Source organism: Sus scrofa, chromosome 9, assembly GCF_000003025.6.
Source record: "Sus scrofa isolate TJ Tabasco breed Duroc chromosome 9, Sscrofa11.1, whole genome shotgun sequence".
NCBI lineage: Eukaryota > Metazoa > Chordata > Mammalia > Artiodactyla > Suidae > Sus > Sus scrofa.
Window position 1 is genome coordinate 32,294,478 of NC_010451.4, and position 27,347 is coordinate 32,321,824.

The 27,347-nt window shown below is 40.8% G+C and overlaps 2 long non-coding RNA genes across 9 annotated transcripts in view; one reads left to right on the forward strand and one right to left on the reverse strand.

The window, feature by feature from the left end:
• Positions 1-15,853, forward strand: part of LOC102166056 — a 104,560-nt gene extending 88,707 nt beyond the window's left edge. For 6 of the 8 annotated variants that reach the window (XR_002335606.1, XR_002335612.1, XR_002335610.1 and 3 more), the window contains 2 exons: positions 11,464-11,518; positions 12,185-12,819. This is a non-coding gene — a long non-coding RNA (uncharacterized LOC102166056). Of the gene's footprint in view, positions 1-9,213; positions 9,296-11,463; positions 11,519-12,184; positions 12,820-14,362 lie in introns of those variants that run through there. The other 2 variants (XR_002335609.1, XR_002335608.1) reach the window with 2 other exon arrangements.
• On the reverse strand, positions 12,356-25,631 carry LOC106504862. The gene is made up of 3 exons (XR_001298748.2): positions 25,482-25,631; positions 24,405-24,541; positions 12,356-12,442 (listed from the first exon to the last, which is right to left on the reverse strand). It is a non-coding gene; the product is annotated as an uncharacterized LOC106504862 (long non-coding RNA).

Here is a 27,347-nt window from a genome sequence, read left to right on the forward strand (position 1 = left end):
GGGTAAATAGATGCAAACTGTTACATCTAAAATTAATAGACAATAAAGTCCTACTATATAGCACAGGGACCTATATACAATCTCCTGGGATAGACCATGATGGAATGATATTTTTAAAAAGTAATGTATATATACATGTATGGCTGAGTCATTTTGCTGTACAGCATAAATTGGTCCAATTTTATAAAGCAAGTACACTTTAGTTAAAAAATTAAAAAAACCATAAAAAATAACAAAAAACCCTCTGAAGGTGGATAAAAATATCCATAAAACTGTATATATTTAAAGTGTAAATGTGATGATTTTATGGATGTGTGTATATATATATATATATATATAGTGAAATATATATAAACGTGTGTGTGTGTGTGTGTGTGTGTGTGTAGAGAGAGAAATGATGACCACAATCAAGTTAATCAACACATCCATCACCTCATATAGTTATCTCCTTTTGTATTTTTGGTAAGAATACTTAAGATCTACTCTCCAGCAAATTTCAAGAGTAAAATAGAATATTATAGAGTATTGTTAATTGTTATAATTATGCTCTACATCCTATCCCAAGAACTTAATCATCTTACAATTGGCAGTTTGTAGTCTTTGACCAGTATTTCATTTCCCCCAACCCCAGCCCCTGGTAATCACTCTTGTACTTTCTGGTTCTATTAGTTTGACTTTTTCAGATTCCACATATGGACAAGATCATACAGAATCTGTCTTATTGTATCTGGCTTATTTCAGTTAGCATAATGTTCTCAAAGTTCTTTTGTCGCAAATAGCAGGATTATATTTCATATTTTCTTTATCCTCATCTCTGGATGGACACTTAATATTGTTTACATATCTTCATTATTGTGAATAACAATGAATATGGGAATGCATATATTTCTTGAAGATACATAATTCATTTACTTTGGATGTACACTCAGAAATGGAATTTCTGTGTCACATGGTATTTCTGTTTTTAATTTTTTAATAAACCTCCATGATATTTCCATCCTGGCTGCACGAATTTACATTCCCAACAGTGTTCAAGGAGGTATCTCTTTTCTCTATTCTTTGCCAACATTTTTTATGACCCGTATTTTTGATAATAGCAATCCTAACAGATGTTAAGTGATATCGCATTGTGGTTTTAATTTTCACTTCCCTGATGATTAGTTATGTTGAGCACCTTTCTTTTTTTTATTTTTTATTTTTTTGTCTTTTTGCCATTTCTTGGGCTGCTCCCGCAGCATATGGAGGTTCCCAGGCTAGGGGTCGAATTGGAGCTGTAGCCGCTGGCCTACGCCAGAGCCATAGCAACGCAGGATCCGAGCCGCGTCTGCGACCTACACAACAACTCACAGCAGTGCCGGATCCTTAACCCACTGAGCAAGGCCAGGGATCGAACCCACAACCTCATGGTTCCCAGTTGGATTCGTTAACCACTGAGCCACGATGGGATGTGGCTTTTCCATGTAACTGTAGCCATTTGTATTTCATCTTTGGAAAAATATCCATTCCCTCCTTTGCCCATTTTAAATTGGATTATTTAATTTTTGCTGTTTACTTGTATGAGTTTCTTATGTATTTTAGATATTAACCCCTTATTAGATATATGGTTTACGAAAAATATTTTCTCCCATCCAGTAGACTGCATTTTCATTTTGTTAATTGTTTATTTTGCTGTGCAGAAGAAGCTTTTTATTCTGATGTAGCCTACTTGCTTATTTTTGCTTTTGTTGTCTTTGCTTTTATTGCCTTTGCTTTTGGTGTCATAGCCAAATAATTGTTGCCAAGACAATAAAAATGTCTTCAGTCCTTCTTTGTAAATAATTAAATCTGTGTTTCACAGGAATGCATTCCCTATCACTAATCCTTCTGTCATTCTGGATGAGTTTTCTTCCCTCTGGATTCAGTTTTGCAAATCTCAATTTGGGATTGCATATTGATTTTCTTCTCTGTTTGGTAGAATCTTCTTGTGAAAGTTAGGCTGGAAGAGTATGAAAAATCTACTTACCTTTCCATATGCACTTTGAATCTAATGTATTTATGGCAATATTGTCTTTTCAGACTATCCACCAATCAGATTACCATTTTCAATGATATATTACAAAAACCATTGCACAGTACTCAGACAGCCCTGTTTTGTTCTTGCCCTGATTAAATACAAAATGATGGTCAGATTTTTGAGCCTGCTACAAAGTTGAAATGTGATAGACAAGAACAGAGTGGACTTTTATCAAATTGCTCTACTGGAAACATCGTGATTTTTCTTCCAAGGGAAAGAATAATTCTTTGTCCATTTGCTTTACTGGAGTTATAATAGAGTAGTTAGCACAACATTCTCCAGCTAAGATTGAATGATAAATGGTAAGAAAAACATTTGGACTATGTATAGGTTGATTATAAAATAAAAAATATGCTTCTGCTCTTTTTTTTTTTTAAATAGGAATGCCTAGAAGAGAGGATATCTCTTGAAAATAAAATAACAATTAAAAGGAAATGTTTTCTTGAAATTGAGAAAAAAGTAAAAGTAATTAGTACAACAAATAGTTGTTGTTTCCCAAGTGGTAGACATTATGCTAAGTACATAGAGATAAGAAAATCCAGTCTTTGTCCTTAAAAGGCTCATGGCCCATTAGAGGAGACACAACACTCAATTTTATTTTACTTGGTACGATTTTGATATTGTACTTAGACATGTAAATGAAAAATGAGGAAACACAGCAGAAAGAATATCTCCACTTATTGAGGTGGAATTTAGGAAGCTGTTCCACATAATGTTATATCCTAGCTACAGTTAGAAGGCTGAACTGGGGTTCATTAAGTTCTTATGGTAAGGGCTACCTAATGGTTGAAAAAGTATTTCATACAAGAAGAGAGATATGTGCAGAATTATGAAATAGTCTGTTATACTTAGGAGTTCAGAAACAGGTTAGTGCTGGTAGAGTATAGAACCTCAAGGACACCAGGGTGGAGAGACAAAAGACTCACTGGGGACATAGGAAGGAGAGCTCAGGTCATGATGTGTCTTAGGTTTTAAGATAGAAGCTTAGATTTTGCTTTTAGGACTATTCAAATTTTGGATACATATTAATCACCTGGGGGAGCTTTTAAAAATTCTATATCCCATTTCCAAAGATTTTTATTTAATTTGTATGGATAGGAATGGGCACCAGTATTTTTTTAAAGGCCCCCAGTGTTTTTATTTGTTTGGTTTTGCATTACTTTTAACTAGCAGCCAGGATTGAGAACCATTCCTTAGTGATGGTTAGTCAGTAAAGGGTAGGATATACACTCACATGTATATCGTCAACAGTTCGTTTTGGCCATAGACTCGAGGAGATAATTTGGATTCAGGGGTCATCAAGAAAATAAAGGAAACAATTCTATCATTAGCTGCTAATCCATGTAATTTCACTGTGGATGGACACTTGTTGTCTCTGAACCTCAGTTTCTGCATCTGTCAAACTGGGAATCAAGTAATATCCATATAGCACAATTGTCATATAATTATAGATGTGAGAGCTATGATTAGGTATGAATCTTCTGGCATAGAAGCAGTCTACATTTGAAATGGACAATGTTCTTGAGTGTGTATAATCATTACACCCAGCCAGTTATGAGATTTCCTTTTCCATTTTGCAAGTTCTACTTCTCCTAAGAGAGATCAATATAGAGAGATGGTTTCTCTTCTTCCAATAGACTCTGTTATTTTTGAAAGTAACTTCAGAACTGCTATAGTCACTTTGCTATTGAGAAGAAAAAGCTTATTCTGTGTACTTGAAGACAGTGTTCAGGATGAAATGGCCAACCTTTGAGCTCACACTATTTCTGAGTTTATTGTTATATGAGATAACATATTTCCTTATTGTTTTGCCAATTTGAATGTGTTCTCAGGTGGCTGTCGGGTAAAAATGCTGAACCCTAATCACTTGATGTAGGTCCCCAGAACTTTGTCTCTTTGGAGAAAGAATTTGGCAAAGAGACTGAAGGTAATTAAGTGAGGCAATTAAGTGTTTATTTGAAGAGAGAAGAGAGAGAAGATAGGTGCAGAGAAGATACAGGCACAGGCAGACTAGGTGGGGAGTGGGTGGAAAGGGAGAGAGAAAGACAGAGACAGACAGAGAGAAAGAGCAAGAGAGGAAGGGGGTGACGTGTACTTTGGAGACCCTTTAAGTCACTGTGTGGGGGCGGTCCTTCCAGGCTTCCTCTGGCCAATCATCTTGCTTCATATGGCTTTGGCCTGACTCAGAGCCCTGCTCTCAGGATGGATTTTAGCACAAGTTGATAAGAAGTACTATGGTTTGGTTCCCCTCCTTTCTTAGACTCCTAAGGAACTTTGCTGTGAGTGTATAATTCTGGAGGTCTCCTTGACCTCAAGAATGAGAAATAGATGATCTCTATCTTTTTTCCAAGCAGGATGCAGCTTTTATCTTGAAGTTATCTGTCCACAGGGAACAGATTACAGTTGCTCAGCCTAGGACCCATCTATCTCGTGCTTCAAATGCAAAAAAAAAAAAAAAAAAAAAAAAGTGTAAACTGTGGATCAAAAAATAAGATCATTCATAGAGCAACTACTCAGCTTATTGAAGCAGACTTAATTTTATCTTGAGCTTGAGCAGTTTGACTAAATGAAAACAGACCCAAGGAGTCTGCCCTAAATCTGATTTAAACTTTTTAAAAATGGAAAATTGATTCCAGTTAGATGAGAGAAGTTCCAGGTCTGTAATGGGGCATTAAGGACTCATGGGGGGAACTGTGAATTCCATTGAACCCTAGGTCCCTGGAGGCACTATGGCTATACTTTTCTATGTATGATCGGAATAACAGCCTCTAGGGAAATCATGTGACGTAATGCAAAACACAAGCTGTAGGGGATTGCTGATGCAGTTTAACTCTGTATCTTTCTAATTGTGTGATATCTGAAAGGTATCTCTGAGCCTCATTTTCCTTGAATGTAGCAGAAAGAAAATATTAATCACCTCAAAGATCTGTTGTGAATATTAAATTAGGTATTTTCACTTAGTTCATTACATGTTAAACAATAATGATAACAACAATAATATTGGTGGAAATAGCCATTTGTTGAATATTTTTCCCAGTTATTGAGAAATCACTTTTAGCATTCTTTTTTTTTTTTTTTTTTTTTTTTTTGTCTTTTGTCTTTTTAGGGCCACATATGTGGCATATGAAGATTCCCAGGCTAGGGGTCAAATCGAAGCTGTAGCTGCCAGCCTACACCACAGCCACAGCAACATCAGACCTAAGCTGCATCTGCAACCTACACCACAGCTCACCACAACACCAGATCCCTGACCCACTGAGCGAAGCCAGGGATCGAACCCACAACCTCATGGTTCTTAGTCGGATTCATTTCTGCTGCACCACAATGGGAACGCCCACTTTTAGCATTCTTTTTAAAATATATTTTGGAGTATAGGTTAATCCCAACCTCCTGTGTTATCCCTCCTCCTCCTTTCCTCTTTGGTTTGTTTTCTATGTCTGTGAGTCTACTTCTGTTTTGTAAATTAGTTGATCTGCATCATTTTTTCAGATTCCACTTTCTCTGCCTGGCTTATTTCATTTAGTATGATAATCTAAAGGTCCATCCATGTTGCTGAAAATAGCATTCAAAAAATGGGTAGAAGATCTAAAGACATTTCTCCAAAGAAGACTTACAGATAGCCAACAGGAACATGAAAAAATGCTCAGCATTGGTAATTGTTAGAGCAAGGCAAATCAAAACTACAATGAGGTATCACTTCACATCAGTCAGAATGACAACCAAAAAGTCTACAAATAATGAATGCTGGAGACGGTGTGGAAAAAGGAATCTCCTACACTATTGACGGGGATGTAAACTGGTACAGTCACATGGAGAACCATATGAAGGTTCCTTAAATAACTAAAAATAGAGCTACCATATGATCCACAAATCCCACTTCTGGGCATATATCCAAAGAAAACGTAATTCAAAAATATTCATGCACCCCAGTGTTCATTGTAGCATTATTTATAATAGCCAATACATGAAAGCAACTTAAATGTCCATCAACAGATGAATGTATAAGGAAAATGTGGTACACATATATAATGGAATATTACTAAGCCATAAAAATGAAATAATGCCATTTGTTGAGTATTTAAAAGGAGATAGAGGAGCCATATTTGGCAGTGGACACTTCCCCTAGACATTTCAGACTAAACTTAGTGCCCAAAGCTATGTCTGTACAGACTCAATCCCTGTAATATATGTTGGAAGCATGAGCTGTCCTCGTCTTTAAAAATTATAATTAGCTAAAATGTAGGAACATCTCTTTTTCAGTGTAGAATTTCTGCAGGAAGCTTCTTATATAAAAAGCAGACATTTTTGTAAGTAGCATGATAACTTCACACAGGAAAAAATTAGTACTAAAATTAACATGCATGATGATTACCTTTCAACTTGAGTTTTGCCTTCTTTCCTTAGACTAACAGCCTGAATTTCAGGAATTAAGGAGTTATCTTGTAGTGATTAATGTCCCACATGCTTAAAAAATGCTCAGACTCTAAGAATGCAAAAATAGAAAGATGAGATGGGAAAATGGAAAATAACTGTCTTTAGAATAAAATGGTTAAACTATATTTTGGAAGCATGCTAGGGCAGATAATATAAATATATGATTAATCTTTAGAATAAGAAAAGATATTTAGAAACAAATTTACTTAGGAATTAGGCTGGATGATAATTAGTCTTTATCTTTCAAAAAGACATGCAATTGAGTTTTAAATCAAAACTAAGCCAAGTTTTAAGAACAGAAAAGTCTGGAATGAGGGGTGTTGATGGACTATTAAAAGAAAAAGGTAAAAGTAGCAGATTTAAGGAATGAGCTGCTTCCTCTCAGGATTGTTCCCAGCCTTCTTTTTCATTGTCAACACAAATCTAATCTGGTCAGAATCCTTACTCAATTTAACTCCTGGGTCATGTTACTCAGCCAACTCTATAAAAATCCTCAAATTATGTTAGAGTTGTCCTCAGAGCCCTGCCACTGCCTAGCTGTGTGCATGGCACTCATAAACTCTATTCGGCTCCTGCTGAATGTATTTTATTTTAACTCTGCTCTGTAGGATAAATAATCTCATTGTGTAAAACGAAAGAAGTGAATCCAGGATTTTGTCTTTAAAATAGAAGGCAAATATAAAAATACAAGAATTAGAAAATAATATTTGGTAAACAATGTCATCATTTATTACAGGTGTTTCTTTACTGCTATAATTTTTAAAATCTTATTCCTGTGGGAATAAAGTTCAGGCATTATTTAGTAGAACAACTGTACCTTTGAGATCAATAACATTTTCAACTGACTGTAAGGATGCTATGATTAAGATGAGTATCTATTGAAGGACTTTGTTTTGAAAGAAGCCTGTATGACCTACCTAATGCATTTTTTTTAAAAAAAAGTATGTATTTTGCAGACTCATAAGTAATATCAATCAGATATTCTTGTGATCTCCAAAGTTTTATATCTAGTTCAACTCCATCACTTTACTAATGAAGAAAAAGACTGTGGCACAATGGATTAGGTGGCATCTCTGGAGCGATGGGATACAGGTTTGATCCCTGGCCAGGCACAGTGGGTTAAGGATCTGGTGGCTTGGATTTTACCACTCACCCAGGAATCCCATATGCCATAGGGTGGCCAAAGAAAGAGAGCGAGATGAATAGAATAAGAGGATCATACAAATTCTGAGTGAATCAATAGCCCACATTTCCTAATACTTAAAAGCCTTTCCAAAATAAAGTGTACGCTGATTTTACAAAATAGAATGAAAATTTAGGTGAGTTCTTGAAGCCTCATCAGTGGTTCTGGAACTTTAATTGAAGCTAAGCTTAATATACAAGAGTCAAAGTTACTTATCTAGGATTTTATCATCAGAGAACAATTATTTTGTGAGGTATTGAACTATTTTCCAAAAATGGAAATGTCTTTGGGAGATATGAAGTGGAATGTCAGTAAGTTATTTACAATTTAGTGTGATTCTTTTTTTTTTTTTTTTTGCTTTTTCTAGGGCTGCACCTGCAACACATGGAGGTTCCCAGGCTAAGGGTCTAATTAGAGCTGTAGCCACCGACCTACGCCAGAGCCACAGCAACTCAGGATCCGAGCCACGTCTGAGACCTACACCACAGCTCACGGCAATGCCAGATCCTTAACCCACTCAGCAAGGCCAGGGATCAAACCTGCAACCCCATGATTCCTAGTCTAATTTGTTACCACTCAGCCACGACGGGAACTCCTAGTGTGATTCTTTTTAACAATGCATCTCCCCACTGCCACCCAAACATCAAGCATAAGTTAAATTATCTTTTTCTTTTGGGGAAAGATATTTGATAGTAACGTGGCCAGTATGAATGGATGATTGTAGATTATTGAAAACTGTCAAGTGATGGCAGATTCAGGTCAGTAGCAGAAAGCAGTTGATCACATAGTAGATAGGGGAGTGTGGGGAACAGAGACCTGAGAAATGAACTTCAGAAGAGGAGAGGGACATCTTGGTCTCCTTGACAACTCTACAGAAATGGTCCTTTATCCCTTCACTCTAATAAATTAGACCCCAATATTCCTTCTAAACCAAACTGGTAAATAGTGGTCCAACACTAAAACATTCCAGTATATCACTAATGTCCCTAGGCTTAGTTTCAGCTGTGGCAAAGCCCTGGTGGGCTGAGCAGAAAAGCATCTTCAAGAGGTCAAGCCAGGTCTTTAGGATGAAGGGGCTCTTCAGGGAATTGAGTGAGTGGTCCAGGCAGCGTTTCTCATCCTACCTGCCCTGGCATGTTCTGGTGTGAATCTGGTATGGCAGTTGATGGCGCTTGAATCCTTTCCCATCTGAAACCCCAACCTCAAGATAAGAACCAGGTGTCCTGATCTGAAATTCATGTGAAGATATCCTCACCTAGTCTGAAGGCTCTGACCTATACTTCTCTCTCCCCCAGCTTCCATTTCCAAACCACTTTTCAGCCTCCTCCCCAAATGCTCTCCCCTCAAGCTGCCCACAGTCTCTCCGGATTTCTTCTAAATACATCAAGCTCTTCTCCTCCTCAGGGCCTCGCAGCCACTGGCTCTCCCCCGTGAATTACTCCTTCTCCAGCCCTTTGCATGACTTGCTTTTTTTTAGACTGAAATACCATTTTTCTTGACTGCCCTGTTACAGAAAGTGTTTTCTGTTTATTTTCTTTCTCAGGTCCCTTTTAATTATTTAAATGCCTTAAAGGAAAGAAATCCAGTCTCTAACTGTGTATTCTCTGGCCTCCTCTCGCTAGAAGGTAGGCTGCCTAATAGGCTGTGCCTTGCTTACTATTGTTTCTGTCTTGCCTACCACATGAATACCTTTCCTAAAACACAGATACTGTACTGGTTTTCATGAGAGTTAGGTGGGGTAGATCTCAGCTCCAGAAACAGCCAGGCTGCCACTATGCTATGGAAGATGGCCAGCAGGATTTGCAGATTTGCCTTGACAGAGGGGCAGGTGAGAATCTCCCTCAAGGCATGAAAAAGGGCTGCAGCAGAAGGAGCCTGCATTTTCCTCAGGATAGAGCTAGATCTCTTTTCCAAAGCTAGCTCAAGCCCTTTCATGAGGCTCCAGAATTTTGCCCTGTGCGAAGGGCAAAAAAAGTCTGAAAAAGTGAAAGAAATGTAGTTTGATTAAATGTTACTTGAGGATTATTATGTCCACAAAAAAACAAACAAGTAGCTTTATGGAGCCTGTGTGACACCTGAAATTTAAGAATTGCTATCTCAAGACTGTAATCTCCTTGAAGGAAGGAATTCTGCCTTATCCATCCCTGTAGCATAAAGCCCTGGACAAAAGAAAAATGATCCATCATTTAAAAAATACTAACTGCTCCTAAATACTACTGCTAATACTAAATTAAATACTAACCACTCCATCCAGCACGAGAAGGCTTTCAAGAATACTCTCAACAGCTGGGAGAGGAGTTCCTGTTTTGGCTCTACAGGCAGATTAAAGACCTAATGTCTCTGTGAGGATGTGGGTCCAATCCCTGGCCTTGCTCAGTGGGGGAAGGATCAGGTATTGGCTGTAAGCTGCACCATTATAGGTGGCAGATGCTTTTGGGATCTGGCATTGTCAGCACTGTAGTGTAGGCTGGCAGCTACAGCTCTGATTCCACCCCTGGCCCGGAAACTTCCCTATGCCTTAGGTGTGACCCTAAAAAAATATAAAGAGCCAAGAGAAAACATTGGTTAAGTTTAGTTAAACCTGACATGACTATTCCTAAGGTAATAGCCATTCCTAGCTTCCTATTCTCCTTGATATTGGAATTGAATAAATCATGGGGAACAAAGGTGGGGGCAGGGCAGGAAACAGTTTACAAGTGCTTCCCGTATAGCAAACCCAGATCTACATGCATTCCTTCCAGTATGATGTAAGAATTACACAAGCCAGTCTACAATACTGTTATTATTTTTTCTGAAATTGAGATACAGAGTACCTACTTTCTCATAATCCCAAAGCTAGGAAGTCGCAAGGCTGAAATCTGAAATGAAGAAAGGTTGTCTGACTTAGAAAAAAGTTCTATTTCCATTGTAAGACGCTTTCAATAAAACACTCTGAGAAACTGCAGAAATCATTCACATGCTGGTAGGACCCCAGGGCTCCCTTCAGAATGGCTTCCTTTTTTAAAGGGACTGCATATTTAAAAGGGTGATATTTGGACCAAAGAAGAACTCTCCAATAGAAGAATCTCAGGCAGAGAAAAAAATTCACAGCCTGCTGTACAGGTCACTCACATCCTGGTGAGAGGAAGCCAGAGAATAAACCAAAAAATCCATTAAAACCTGGAATTATTCCCTTTAAGGTATTAAACAGTGGCAGGAGTTCCTGTTATGGCGCAGCAGAAACGAATCCGACTAGGAACCATGAGGTTGCAGGTTTGATCCCTTGCCTCGCTCAGTGGGTTGAGGATCCGGTGTTGCCATGAGCTGTGGTGGCTGTGACAGAGGCGGCTCAGATCCCGCGTTGCTGTGGCTCTGGCACAGGCTGGCGGCTACAGCTCCGATTGGACCCCTAGACTGGGAGCCCCCATATGCTGTGGGTGCAGCCCTAAAAAGACAAAAGACCAAAAAAAAAAAAAAACCCCACAAACAAACAAAAAATCCATAGTAGCAGAGAAAGAGAATGAAGAGAAAACATTTTCTAAATAGGGCCATCAGGGGAAATGATGTCTGTACAAATTTGGGGAGGAGCATGTGCTTCTATGCTTATAAAGTGGCACTCACCTGATCTTCACCTGGGCCAGCCCTCAAGCTTCACCATTTCTTTTCTACAATTCTTATTTTACATCTTATTTCCTCTAGTTATTCAATATTTCTAGTACCTGGTGGTTTTTGCAGTTTTTAAGAAATGTTAGTACCCAATGTCTTGAAATGCTATTAAATGCATTAGTTTTTGTTTTCTTTTTTTTCCCCGCAGATACAAACCTTGACTAAAGCTCCAAATTTGTGTTTTGACCATGTGACTGCCCGTGGTAAGCATGCCAGATGTTGTCCCAACCTTTGTTGTTTCCTCTTTAAGGATCAGAGTGACAAACCTGGCAATTAATCCAGGTTCGCAGAGCCCGTGTCAAGGTGTTTTATTTGAAACTCAACTAGGTCACAAAATAATATGTAAGTCAAAAACTGAGTTTCTAAAAAGATCAGGGCACAAAGATAGAGACATATCAGTTATGAAAAGCATCTCTTGGAAGTCACTCCACAGCATTTCCGTAAGCTCAGCAATGCACCACATCCTGTTATAAGAGTGACAGACCCAAAAATCTAACTATTTTTATTCCCACATCCATTATCTCTGTCATTTCCAGAAAGGTCCTCTGAGATAAGTACCCTTTAAATAAGAAAAGTAACTGAGGCAAAGCAAGATAAAGCCACAACTAAGTTCCAAAACCTGAACCCATATGAATCTACATTCTCTGGAGCAGGATAAGCCAGGGGTGGAGAACACAGATGCTGGAATCAGACAGCTATGTTTGAGTCATGCCTCCATTAATTATTAATCAGAGATTGGGCAAGTTCCTTCGCCACTTCATGCTTTGGTTAAAATAGGGGTACTAGTTATCACTATTTTAAGGATTACGTGAGGATTAAAAAATCATGATCTATGCTGTTGCTAATTATTATTATTGGTCTGTCTCCAGGTCCATCATTCTTTCCAGTTCACTTCAGCTGCAAGTGAGCAGTCTTGCCACAGGAAGTAGCTTCAATCCAGTTGCTGGCGAGGGACCATCTCGCCATCTCCCACAGCGCCTGGTGCAGACATCTTTATTGTTACTGCAGGAGACATTGACGAGGAACAGCACTGTTTTTCTCCAAAACTGCATCACAAAATAAGAATGGTATTTGGTTCTGTCTTTAAGCGTAGATGAATGTGAACATATCTTCCAGTCTTGATGCCTCTAAAACCAAGATATTGTATTTTTACCACCTGTTCAGAAAGGTATATGCCTTAAGCATGCAAGGCCCCCAGGATGGTTCCTTTATAATTCCTACAATAGAGTAAATCCCCCAACCACAAGTAACTGTGATCCCTCTGCGTACAGAAAAAGAAAATTGGGCTTCTTTATAAGAGCACCATGAGACACAGTAAGTCATGGTCTTGGGGCTGGCAGAGGGCAGGGACTAGATCTAAAGTGATGTCTGGAGAAGTGGTGGGACTGGTAGAGCAGGGGCTTGTGGCAGGTCCCCAAGGCAGCCCTGAATAAGGAAGAGGGGGACTTTTTTTTTTTTGTCTTTTTGCCTTTTCTAGGGCCACTCCTGAGGCATATGGAGGTTCCCAGGCTAGGGGTCTAATCGGAGCTGTAGCCGCCGACTACACCACACTCCATAGCAACACCAGATCCGAGCCACATCTGCAACCTACACCACAGCTCATGGCAGCACCGGATCCTTAACCCACTGAGCAAGGCCAGGGACCGAACCCGCAACCTCATGATTCCTAGTCGGATTCGTTAACCACTGCGCCATTACGGGAACTCCCCAAAGGGGACATTTTTAAGGCACCTGCACCAAACATGGGATAGAGGGGCTCAGGGCCAAGGTTAAGACCTGATCATTCAGATAATACCTGTGCAAGAGCAGGTAACTGCCTTTTAGCCTATGTCTCAAATAAGATTCAAATGCTTCTCCGACATACAGAGAAGTCCCAGGGTATTAAGACTTGCAGGACTCTGTGTGGGTTGCTTCTAAAACCAGAAGGAATGCAGCAGGCTTGCCAAGAGATGAGCTGCCCCTGCCTGAAAGCAGAGGAAAACAGTTCTCTTTATTCTTTCCTTCTCCCATAGCAAAATGAAAGTACACCCAAGGCCATGGAGACCTGTTCTGCAGGACAGCATGACCTTTCATGCTCAAGCCTGGGCCAGGAAATAAGGCAGAACCTGCCACTTAAGCTATATATCCCGTTTGGGAAAAATATTTTCTATTTAGATTTCTAGAAAATGCATGTTGCGCACTTGTGTATTTTTAAAAAGCTTCTCCTTGTTTAAAATTTTATTAATGCAAACATTTGGATATGAGATAGAGACAGATTTTTAAAAGATGAAATTTAAAACAGTGTTCCTTTGCCTAATAATTTAGTAGCCTCTGCAATGACTTTTCAAAAAACACACACAGAGTTAAATTCCTTCACCTAATTAATTTCACTTTTTGTGTCAAAGTCAAAACTAAACTAAAGATGGTTTAAGCATTCTAGAAGATTCTAGGAAATCAGTTTTTAGATTCATTTAATGACTTTTTTTTTTTTTTTTTTTTTAATGGCTGCACTCGCAGCACATGGAAGTTCCTGTGCCAGGGTTTGAATCAGAGCCGCAACTGTGGCAAAACCAGGCCACGCCTCTGCAGCGACCCTAGCTGCTGCAGTTGGATTCTTAACCCACTGCAGCACCAAGGGAACTCCAAATGACTTTTGTCAAATGTTGGCTTTGGTGATAGTGAGGCTCCATATATATCAAAATGAATTTTAATAGGACAGTGACTAAATTAAAATTTGACCAAAGTGAATAATTGAAAATGGTTAACTATCATTCTGTTTTTTATAAATGGCAACAGAAGATAAAGAGGTGAGAGGATCCCAAATACTAAAAATAGGCCATTTCATTCTTTCATTCTGCACATCGAAAATGTTATGTTGTTGATGTAAATAATACAACCCTTCCTTTGGAAATTGTTCTAAAGATAAGACTATCATGTTGATCTTACTGTATTTTTAAGAGGAAACAAAAAAATTATTCATATGCTGATGAAGCTATGTTATCGCCGACATTATGAATTATTCTGAAATACTTAAATTGCTCGTGGGCATCTCTCCCCACTGTATGCAGGAGTTTTACCTCAACACTCTGATAGACCAGCAGTGCCTTCTGCATGGGCTGCTGATGCAGCAGTTGGCATGGACATGGGAGAAAAGATTCAGAGGATGGAAACTACAAACACTGGGACATGAAAAAAATACCACTAAAGCAGCTGAACATGCTGACGGCAACCTCAAAATGACTTTTTTGCCAGTTTTTGCTAAATTACACATCTTTCCAAAGACATCCTACATCAATCAGCATTCAGATTCAACAAGTGCTTCCCAAGACTAATATGGGCCAAGACAACTGTCAGGCATGCTCATGTATTTAGCACATGTAACTCCCACTACAAACCTTTGGAGTAGGCTTGATTCCCACAGTAACCCAGCTGAGAACTGGCTTTGCTTTCTTGCTTTGGAGTCATAGCATCTCGTATATGCCAATTGACCTGTATTAGACAAGGATTTTGTTTTGCTTTGTTTTTCTTACTGCTTTTTAACCATAAAACCCAGGCAGACATAAGCAACGGTTCTCCACCTGGGGTGATTTGACCCTATTGTTTACCTCTTTTATTTTTTTATTGAAGTACAGTTAAGATATTATATGAGTTTTAGGTATACAACATATTGATTCAATATTTTTATAGATTATACTTCATTTAAAGCTATTATAGAATATTGGCTATTTTCTCCATGGCGATATGTCTTTGCAGCTCATTTATTTTATAGTTAGTAGTTTGTACTTTTTTTTCACTAGCCACATCCACAGCATATGCAAACTCCTGGGCCAGGGATTGCAACCTATACTGCAGCAGTGCTGAATCCTTTCACCCACTGTGCCAGGCCTGGGGTCAAATCCATGTCTCCACAGCTGGAGCCACTGCAGTCAGATTATTAACCCATTTTGCCACAGAGGGAACTCCAGTAGTTTGTATTTTTAAACCCCTACTCCTAGCTTACCACCCCTCCATCGCTTCCCTCTCAATACTGAATCACCAGTTCATTCTCTATAGTTGTGAATCTGTTTGTATTTTGCAATGTTCATTCATTGTTTATTTTTTATATTTTTAAGATATTGCTTTTATTTTTTATTTAATTAGTTTATTTTTATTATAATTGATTTAGAATGTTCTATCAATTTCTGCTGTACAGCAAAGCGACCCAGTCATACATATATATATGTGTGTGTGTGTGTGTACACATTCTTTTTCTCATTCTTTTTATCCTTGAGAATATGATATAAACTGATTAGAACCAAGTAGGCCCAAGATGGCAGATCTAGTTCAGTGGAATCCTAGATCAATGGAAGAGGATAGAAAGCCCAGAAATAAACCACATATTTATGGTCAACTAATCTGTGAAAAAGGAGGCAAGAATATACAGTTGAGAAAGAAAGTCTCCTCATCAGTGGTGCTGGAAAAACTGGACAGCTACGTGTAAATGAATGAAATTAGCATATTCTCTAACACCATGCAGAAAAATAAACTCAAAGTAGATTAAAGGCCTAAATTTAAGATACTATAAAACTCTAAGAGGAAAACATAGAACACTCTTTGACACAAACCACAGCAACATCTTTTTGGATCCACCTTTTAGGGTAATGAAAATAAAAACAAAAATAAGCAAATGGGACCTAATTAAACTTAAAAGGTTTTGCCAGCAAAGGAAACCATAAACAAAACAACACAGAACGAGAGAAAATTTTTGCAAATGAAGCAACCCAGAAGGGATTAATTTCCAAAATATACATACAACTCATGAAGTTCAATATCAAAAAAAAAAAAATCAAAAAATAGAAAAGGAATTCCCACTGTGGCTCAGCGGATTAAGAACCCGACTAGTATCCATGAGGTGAATTCAATCCCTGACCTTGCTCAGTGGGTTAAAGGATCCAGTGTTGCTGTGACAGCTCAGATTTGGCAGTGCTGTGGCTGTGGCATAAGCCAGCAGCTGCAGCTCTGATTTGATGCTAGCCAGGAACCTCCATATGCCATGGGTATGGATCTACAAAGACACATGCACAAAGGAGATCTAAGTAGACATTTCTCCAAAGAAGATGTATAGAGGGCCAAAAAGCATATGAAAAGATGCTCAGCATTGCTAAAATTTAGAAAAATGTGAATCAAAACTACTATGAGATACCACCTTACACCAGCCAGATGGCTATCATCAGAAAGTTTACAAACAATAAGTGCTAGAGAGGGTGTGGGAAAAGGAAACCCTCTTATACTGTTGGTAGGAATGTAAACTGGTGCCATCATTATGGAAAGCAGTATAGAGGTTCCTTAAAAAACTAAAAATAGAACTAACATATGACCCAAGAATCCCACTCCTGGGCATCCATCCAAAGAAAACTATAATTCAAAAAGGAGCATGCACCCTAATGTTCATTGCAGCGCTGTTTACAATAGCTAAGACATGGAAGCAACCTAAATGTCCATTGACAGAGTAAGGAGTACACAATGGAATATTACTCAGTCATAAAAAAGAATGAAATAATGCCATTTGTAGCAATATGGATGGACCTAGAGGTTATTGTACGAAGTGAAGTAAGTCAGAGAATGCCTAATATCGTATGATACAAGAATGATACAAATATGTGGAATCTAAAAATGATACAAATGAACATTATAAAACAGAAACAGACTCACAGACATGGAAAACAAATGTATGTTTACAAAAGGGGATAGGTGGACGGAGGGATAGATTTGGGGTTTGGGGATTAGCGTATGCACACAATTGTATATGGAATGGATGGCCAACAGGGACCTGCTGTATGCACAGGGAATTCTACCCACTATTCTGTGATAACCTATATGGAAAAGAATCTGAAAAAGAATGGATATATAGATGTGTATAACTGAATCACTGTTGTATGGAAGAAATTATCACAACATTGTAAATCAACTATACTTCAATAAAACTTGAATAGAAAAAATATCTATTGAATTTAAAATTCAATATTAATCTCATCTCTTCCTCTATTCTTCTTGTTAGTTGGGTGGAGTTAGGGGAGGGAGCTTGTTGCACTCTCAGCTTCGGTGGGACCAGAGGAAGCATGGATTTGCTTTTCCTCTTTCTTTAAAGTTCTAACTCCCAAACTATGCCAGGCAGATAGCATTTTTCCTTCCCTCAACCATGCTGGTGGTTGTTTCAGTGCTCTCTCTGTTGGTTGTTGCAGTTTCTCTGGCTAATGCTGGCTAAGCCCTTTCATTTTCTGGCTTCTACTTTGTTTAGTTTTGTTTTTTGCCACCTGTGGCATGTGGAGTTCCCCAAGGCAAAGGATCAGATCTGAGCTGCAGCTGCAACCTGTGCAGTAGCTGCAACAACACTGGGTTCCTAACTCACTGTGCCAGGCCAGGGTTTGGTATTGAACCTGCATCTTGGTGCTCTAGAGATGCCACCAATCCTGTTGTGCAACAGCTAGAGCTCCCTACTTCATTTCTGGTTTTTTTGTTTGTGTGTTTGTTTTGTTTTTAACAGAGAGAGGTACTACTCCATCCTTCAGTTTTGGTTTCCTTCTATTTTTACCACTCTATCTATATCCTCCTTCTGCCTCTTGACTCTTCCCATCTTTTATTTGGAGAGTAGTTGGTAGCAGTCAGTCACAGGGATCATCTGTTGTCTCAGAATAGGCCTCTTTAAGGTGTGGACAGCCTTCTGTAGAATGGCTCATCAATGTCGGATAGGTCTTAAAGGGAGTTCTCATGGGCTCAGTGGGTTAAAAGCCTGGCATAGTGTCTATGAGGATGCAGGTTTGATCCCTGGCCTCTCTCAGAGTGCTAAGGATCTGGCATTGCCACAAACTGTGGTGTAGGGCACAGATGTGGCTCAGATTTGGCATTGCTGTAGCTGTGGTATAGGCCAGCAGCTGCAGCTTGGATTAAACCACTAGCCTGGCAACTTACATATGCCAGAGGTGCAGGTGTAAAAAGAAAAAAAAATCAATGTCAGGTAGGTCTTGAGGACCTACAGTATCAGGGAGGGTGTGGTACCATGAAAATGTGCCACCCAGATCTCCTGCTGCAGAGAATATGATTGACCGGTGGCATTAACTGCCACCCTTCTGAGTGGCATGCTAGGACCAGGTTTCCCATGGTTTCTTCCAACTAATACAGAAACATGGTTAAGGAACTAATGCAAGACTATTCCTAAACAACAAGACTTTTAATAGGCATATTTTCTTGAGAACATCAAATTGGCCAACATTTTCATAGAACTGTGCTGCAGTCTGAAGCTCTTACTACTCACTTCCCTTTGCTTTCTCAAGATCTCCTCACCTTCACAGGCTTCAGACTTGTATATAGGCCAAAAGGCTCTCCCTGCCTTCTGTGGTATCTTCCCCTTAATTCTTAATTGGCATCTCCTCCATTAAATCAAATCCCATTTTGACATATGCTTCTCACTGGAGCAGAACTAACATAAGTGGTGAAAAATGCAGTAAGGTGGCATCTGGGACTGGCTTGCTCATTGCTCTGTGACCAATAAGGATGCTGTCATGAGTGGTGTATAGTACAGAGGTGTTTTCTGGCCTAAGGTGGTATTGCAGGTGCTAAAGATTTCACAAGTAGTGACCTGGGGAAGCTCCCTGGTGGAGGGGAATATCTTGGTTGGTGCAAGATTCAAGCTTTTGAAAAATATGAGAGTGCAATGTCTGTGGAACAAAGTTGGTCAGTGACTGCTAAACTATGTTGATACCCTGCACAAGGATAATGGAAAACTGAGTACTTTTAACAGGCATTTAAAAGTAAGTGTGAGAACCAGAGGGCTTTATTAGAACCTTTTTTCCTACGATGGGAGGGCTGACTCTGCTAAGAAGCTGACCAGAGATCTGACTGCTGAAGCTGGAGCTCCTAAGATATAGACAATAGTGAGATAGCTTGGAAAAGGTCGAGACTCTGAAAAATCAGATGAGGGCCTTGGGAAGTATGCTAAAAAGTATGAGAGTGTTGGCTCTATACATACCCCCGGCCCCCTTGACAGCCCTCAGAGCTTGCAGCAAGTTCCCTACCTCGTAAGAGCTAACATTCCCTCTAGACTGGAAGATGCAGCCGACACATCTTCCCAACAAGGCAAGAGGCACCCCCTTTAAGAGCCACTCCTACTTTATCTCCTGTATTGAAGACAGATAGTCAATTGAAAAATCCATTGGCCAGGTAAGAGAAAGAAGAGGTCATATATTGGAAGGAGCTACAAAACTGGCCAGTCTGTACCAGTACTGGATTTTGAGGATATATGATCAAGGACAATGGAATGTTAAGAGTGGATATTCAAGACTTCATTGACTTGGGGGAAATCTCTCAAGACACTGAATTTAACACCTACCCTGGCAAGGGCCTAGAAGATGAGGCAAACTCTCTACTGGGGTGTTTATTTAAAACCTAGAGAAAGTGATGGCCCAGTTTAAGTGCAAATGCTTGGGTCCTGGAAGATGGTAGAGAAAGGAATAAAGAGACTGAGGGATGTGGGCATGCCAGCATGGATGTATTGTGTGAGGTCAGAAGATCTAGCAGAGCACTCTGTTTTTCAGGAAGGTCCAGAGGACATACAGTTCACCAAGGCCACCAGTAATGCACTGATGAAAAGGATAGCAGTTTAGTGGGAGCTCTCCTCAGCAGGCCAGGGCTTATAGTGGGAGAGGCAGCCATGTAGCTGACAGACCTGAGCTTGTTGGTATCTGTGGGGATGAACCTTGAATTATTAGAGGTTAGGTAGCAGTACTTAACTGCCAGAAGCCAGGAGAACATAATTACCGTAATAACTGGCAGGTACAGAAGGAAGCCAAGGGGACTTGAGCTTCAGGGAGTTTTGTAGATGGTTAATAGAGCATATCGTTCCCAGGAGCAAAACGGATGGCGGCCAGAAAGGCTGCTGTAAAAATCTACAGCCTGAAAAAGGATGAACAGGGGAGCAGGAGGCTGAGGACAGTAATTCCAATACAAAGTCAAAATTCTCTGCTCGGTTCCCAGACCAAAGCCAAATTTCAGGTGCATAACTGATTGACATTGTCTCCTCCTGGGAGGAATGGCGCCTCCACTAAATACCTAAAGGATGCAGGGCTTGTGGTCCCTATCATATTTCCATTTGGGCAACATTCTGGCCTCTACAGAAACACGATGGGTCCTGAAGATAGAGAGCACCATGCCCCAAGCTCAGCCACATAGTGGACCTGCTCCCACTGACCCATTACGGTGATGACAATGGGCTGATCAGAAAGGTCAGGGAGTCCGTGGCTCGTTTGGGGCTGCACTCCACAGACCTACAAGGCCCCGTGCTTGTCCAGTTTCAAGACTGAAGGAAGAACCTGGAGTCAGTAATAGAGACATCAATGGTTTAATGGATGAGGGAGCTTATAGGACTGAAGCAAGGTCCTGGAGCGACACCCCACCCTGTGCGGTGGATGGTAGGCAGGACATGGTGGCCGTAACACCCCCTTCCTGTCGGGGAAGGGGAGATTACCGGTTATATGGGGAATTACATCAGGTTGGCTAATTAGTTACCAGGGAAATCATCAGAGAGGTATGTCCCCACTACCCGTTTGATGAGCTCTCACCAGCTGGGGCCTGGGGCAAGTACCTAGGAAGGTCAGCCGTGTGCACGGGTGCACGGGGTAAAGCAGGCACAGGTTGGGTAGGGGATGGACAGGCAGCAGGAGAACAACCATCCTGAGTGGCATGACACACACTAGTGAGGTGAAAACACTTGCACTCCAGGTTGGATGAGTGTCCTCCACCCCTGAGTATCCACTTTCTCTCACTGGTGCCTGTCTCTGCCTGCCTTCTCCATCCCCCTCCCTTCATCCTTCCAGCCACTTCCTTCCAATAAGTCTCTTGTGCATCCAGTCCTGTCTAGAGTCTGCTTTTAGGAGTGTCCAAACTAACACAGGAGCCTTTGATGTTAGTTTATGCAAAAAAAAAAAAAAAAAAAGTCAGAAAGAGTAAAAAAACTCCATCAGGGCTTATTTTTCTCGAGTAATTTTTTTTCCCCCTTGGATATTTTCCCCAACTCTCTGGTAAACAACTTCAAGTAATGAAGTGTTTGTCCCCCAGCTCTTGCTATCCTCTTGGACTAAGGATTCTATTTCCCAAGGCTACTCCCATCCACAGTAGTGACATAAATTATAACCACAGCAGGGCTTGAAGAATGTGAGCTCAATTCAGGCCTCCAAGACCAGAGGTTCTCACTTTATGCTCAAGGCTCCTATTCCAAATCAGCTTTGACAGGTGATCATTAACGCAAAAGGAAACCTGCTGATCTTTGTCTGTGTGGTCTCCCCCTCCCTGCCTTTCCTTTTAGTCTTCGTAGTATTGTAGGTGGCCCTTGAGGGAGCACAAGGTCTGTTCCACATGTGGCCCACCCTAGGCGAATCGTTGTGTGGTTCTGATAAGATTTCAGGATCCACCCTGTCCAGGGTTTCTGTGATCTTCAGGAAGCACCCTCTTGGGATAAACTGTTTGAAGGTTAGAGCCCCCACCATGCCAATGACCTTGCCTTTGAGCTGAAATTAAGTCACTTCCACCAAGTACACTTTCACAGGTAAGCAAGGAATCACCGGGCCAGTATTGACCGCCTACATCATATTATTCCCCCAGACTCCGGGAGCATGGACTTACACAAATACCCATCAGCATCCTTCTTCACCCACGAGTAGCTCTGTATCATGTTAATTTGCTATGCAAGGTGCATATCACGTCTTTATGCCTTTTTCAAAATGAGTATTGCTGAACACTCATTTCTTGAAATGCTAATGTTTGTTCTGCAAAAATTGTTCCGTGGTACAAATTAAACCATCAAACTGAGGCAGATCTAAAGTCATGGTGACCTACGTAAGCAAATCGAAGCCTGTAATGGCCTCAAGGGTTAAAAAAAAAAAAAAAAAGCTAAGGATAAACAATCACAAGCAGCCAAGTGGGCTTTAAACTGTAGCCAATCAATAATTTCCTTTCTTTCTTTTTTCCTTTCTTTCTTCTCTTTCCTCCCTCCCTTCCTTCCTTCCTCTCTCTCTCTTTCTTCTTGCTTTTCTCTTCACTTCCTCTTTATTAGGCTTTCTTCTAGCTGCTTTCAGAGTGTTCCTAACCACTTCAGTTTGGTGCCGCCTGATACAAATTGATTTTGCTCAAATAAATTTTTTAAATGTGCAATATGCCTCAGTTTGTCTTTTCACAATGATTAAATAAATTTTGAAACTACTGGGGTAAAACAATGTGTAAAGGAGTACAAAAAAAATTTGACTTCAGAACTTCTCAGATGTTTTAAAATGACCGAGAACATTATCAGTCTCTCAGAGTGAACAGAGTAGATACTATTTGCCAAAATTATTTACCAAGAAACCCATGGAGTCCATCCTGATTTCCGCAGGGTAACTTTCCACAAGTAATGCCTCAGGGACAGACATGCGTAAAATTCAAGGTGGAGTGATGGAAAGGATGCAGAATGCCATCCCCGTCTAATAAAGAAGGCCTTGAGGGTCCAAGGAATAAGGCTGGAATAAGGCTGATTCCTGCAGCCCCTCTCCATGGAGCTTCCTGCAGCCAGACCCATCAAGACCAGAAACAACTTGATTTTAAGTCCCGGATGCTTCCTGGTAATATAAGGATTTAATTCTGGTCCCTGCCTTCAACTTTATAAATGTTGCCACATCTAGACTGTGAGGTATACAGTTAATGAGTCTAGTTCCCTTTTTCCAGATTCAACTGGGCCCCTCAGAAAACAGACTTATGGTGGCTAAGAAAAACAGAAAACAGATCACAGTTTGAATTCATTTGGCAGTGAAGGGTAATGAGTTGTTGTGTCCATGAATAGCTCCTTTGGCAACAAACTTCCAAGCTTTTGCTAAATAAAAGTTTCCTGTTTACACTCCGCAACCACCGTGAGTCTGCCCTACCCTTTGGTTGGAAGGCCTTTAACTTGTGGTTTGTATTCAAACCTGTTGCACATCACCCTCCGATGTTTAGCAACCCGTCCAGGAGGCACACACGTTCAGAGGTTTCCTGGAAAGCGCTGCAGTCTACACAGACCTGAATGGCTTCAGAGTGCACCTGCGGACTCCTCTCTGGAATGAGGGGAGCATTGCCACACTGGGCATGACAGGTCGAAGCAAGAAAATAGCCCAAATCGAATGGAAGAGACTTCAGTGCTCAGCTGATACAGCAAATGCTAGGATTTAGGAAGAGTACCCTTGCAGGAACACTTGCTAGTTTTCTCAAAATCTTGAGGCTCCGTCTGACAGCTGGCCATAATTTAATTTTTAAATACCCCATGGCTAGGCTCAGGAGACTGTCCAGAAATGTAAAGGGATTTGCTGCTGCACAGCAGAATATTCCAGGGGGTTCATGAAATTTCTTTAAATATCTCCACGAATTTTCTTCATTTAACCCTGGTAATTTACTTCAATATTTATTTACTTTTATGGATTTATTACTTCCTTCTATTAAGGATCTGAGGGCAGGAATTTATCCCAAGAATGAGATTTTTTTCAGATATACAAACATGCACAGACATTGCTTATTCTGCATCAACGCCCCAAAGTGAATAATACATTGACATTCCTATAGCAAGAGGACATTGGGGACTTTCCTCTTTGCCACCACTTTTATTTTTTTCCCTTGGAAAACTGTCAGGTGTTGATAATATTTATTTATTTTTTCAAGTCTGTGCCCATGGCATATGGAAGTTCCTAGGCTAGGGCTCAAATTGGAGCTGCAGCTGCCGGCCTACACCACAGCCACAGCAAGGCAGGAATCAGAGCCACATCCTCAACCTACACTGCAGCTTGCAGCAACACCGGATTCTTAATCCACCAAGCGAAGCCAGGGATCAAACTCACATCCTCAGGAATACTAGTCATGTTTTTAACCTGCTGAGCCACAACAGGAACTCCAGGTGTTAATAATATTAACGCATGTGTTGGGGTCACAAAATGGAGCCAATGACCCAGGTCACAAATCTAAACCTATGTCAGCCTGCGCTTCTGAGAAACACTTGTCAAAGAAACTTAACAAACCCCAGTCACAACCCACCAACTCAACTTTAACTACCTTACCTTTCCCTAAAAAATAGGACCCACTCACCTTCTCCCTGACCTTCCAAGTTGCAGCTTCGAATTCTCCATAAACTCATTTTTGTCCCGGATCCCCTGGGACAAAATGCTGGGGGCAATGCTTCATTGCTTGTGAGAACTGTACTTCCCCAACCCATGGAGGGTTCCCTTGAATAAAGGAAGTCGAACTTTAGCTGTTGTAGTTTTGTCAAAATTGGACAGTTGATATGAGGAGGGCTCGGTTGGGGTTTAACAGGCAGGTAGGGGGAGGGCTTGTGAAGGGGGGTTGGTGGAAGGTGGGGTTAGGAAAGGATTGGGGGAAATGAGGACAGGCTTCAGCAGCAGGTAAAGAACAACTTGAAGATGTCAGGAAACCCTGTGTTTGACTCAAGTATCAAATTTAATTATATGCATTCGCCTTGTGGCAACTTCATGCAGCTTGACGGGGCCCTTTTCTTCCTTGAAACACTGGCACTTCTTGTAAAAGACAAGAACCCTCCAGCTGAATACATTTTCGAGGATCTTTCTCTTTTAGGTTTAAAGGGAATAAAACAAAGATCACAGTTTTGTAGGAGAAAAAAAAAATCATGACATAAAGTTAGGTGCACACAGACCCAGGCACCACCATGGGGGTGCAAGTGGGACAGAGGCCTGGGGAGCAGCCTGAGCAAGGAGGCTCACCCCTTGGCCTGAAAGGGAGGACGGAGGTTGGGGACATGGCGGAAGGAACTTAGAGCACGTTCACCTATCATCTCTCTTTTTTTTTTTTTTTCTTTTGAGGCCACACCTGAGGCATATAAAGGTTCCCAAGCTAAAGGTTCCCAGCTGCCTGCCAACACCACAGCCACAGCAAGGCGAGATCCTTAACCCTCTGTTCGAGGCCAGGTATAGAACCTGCATCCTCATGGATCCTATTCAGGTTCGTTAACTGCTGAGCCACGATGGGAACGCCTCAGCTCTTTTCTAATCAGTTTACAGGAGGGGGACATGAGGATTATATGTAGGAAGGCCTTCTGCATTCCTTAGTGCGGTGTTCTCAACGGCCATGAACTGAGAGGTTTTCTATAATTCTCTTTATCTATAGCAATAGAGTAAATCACTCCCTTACCTGTACTGCATCTTGCAGCTTTCATGCACGGATCTATTGTCATGCTTACCACCCTCTACGATCCCTCATCGCCTTCTGTATTAAACCGGTCCCGGAGGCGCAGTATTGCGCCACACTGACCTCACTTCCTCAGCGCCCAGCACAGTGCGAGGCTGATGTTTGTTATCCTTAATTGACTAGAAGGTGGGGGTGGAGAGGGGAGAGAGAGAGAGGTACAAAACTGACTTTCTTTTCATGCTCAGGAGGAAATTAAGAACAGAGCTCTTAGAATCATTAAGTTTCATTTTCCCTCTTGCAGCCCGAAATCTGTTAACTTCAGTTAAGTTTGCACAGACATACAAGTATTAACCACAACCCTACCTCCTCTATAGCCCAGATTGAAAACCAAGGCTCTATCTCCGTAGTTCATAGCCTACACAAGCCAATCTGGGTTTGTACCAGCCACCAGCTGCTCCTTGTCCTTGTCAGACAGAAAAATAGATACATGACCTATACCTGTCACAAATTACAGTGCTCATGCTACCCAGAATAGTACAAGCTGTTCTTTCTTTTCTCAACAGTCAATCAACCTAGATGTGGAAAGCCCATTAGGGCATCTTTGCTGTGCTTCTTCTGTCTCTCTCATCCTCTCATTGCATCCCTGTAAGACGGCCTCCAGGCCCAGCTATTTCTTTTTCTAAGTTAATTAAGGTGGAGGACAGCCACTGCTACTGATGGGAGGTGATTACCCACAGAAGCAGTTTTACCATTACTCTGTCCCACTTAAACTGTTCCATCTTCAGTTTGCCAGGGCTCAGTTTCATCTATTACTCTGAATTTGAGCCAGCTCTTACCTATTCAATTCATCAGGTATTTATGAAGTATCGGCCAGGAGCATGAGTTGGGTCTGTAACCGCTGGCCAGAAAAGGACAAATCTAAATGCCATCTATGCTCTTATGTTCACCGTATCACTATGATAGTATAAGGTGGACAGCTCAAGACCAAGGTGGGAGGAGTAGCTAGGGCTGGTCACGGTCACCGGTCACCTGGTTACTGTTGGGAGTATTTAAGCAGAGATTTTCATTGTTCAATCATTTTTTCAACTGGCTGTATTAAGTGCTTACTGGGGGCAGAAGTCCCAGTATTGTCCACTGTTTTCCTTCCATGTCCAGTCAGGTGGCTAGATGAGAATTTAGAATTGATGGTGGTGATTGGGGAATGGGGTTAGAGATCATTTGCTATCAAAGTTTAAGCCCTCTGACTCTCCGACAAAACTGGGCAGAGCTGATTATTCGCAAACGAATCCTCCCTGCCGAAAAAAGGAAATTTATTTCAAGAAAGACAGCTTGAGCTATTGTTCTCCTCCTGGGTCTCATTTAGTCATTTAAAAAATATGTTTTAGTGATTTAAAAAATTCTTTTGAAGACTGTTTCAAAGATGTCAAGTTATTCGTATCCACAAAGTTACACTCCCAACATGTTTAAAGGTAAATTTTATTACTGATCTTATGAATTCTGTGGAAAGCGGTTGCAGGGAGTGTCTCTCTGCCTATCTATCTATCCATCGATCCTCAGAAGTTTGGGGACCTCTCAGCTGGACCTCTTCCTGAGGGCAGTTGGGCTAACATCCTAGGAGTGCCCTTCCCAAATGTGCATAGAGGGACAATGGCACCCTCTAGTGGCCGACTTTTGTCAAGATGCTTTCTGTGGCTCTCTTTGCCTGGTAAATTGAAAGACAATTTGTTCTTTACCAGACTTCACCGCTGATGGGTGGGAGCAACTTGACCTGAGTTTGACGACTGCTTCAACACTCTTCCTCTGGAAGACAGTCTCTTCTTTTATTGTTATGTAAAATGCAGGCATAAAGCACCAGCCTTGGCGTTAAAA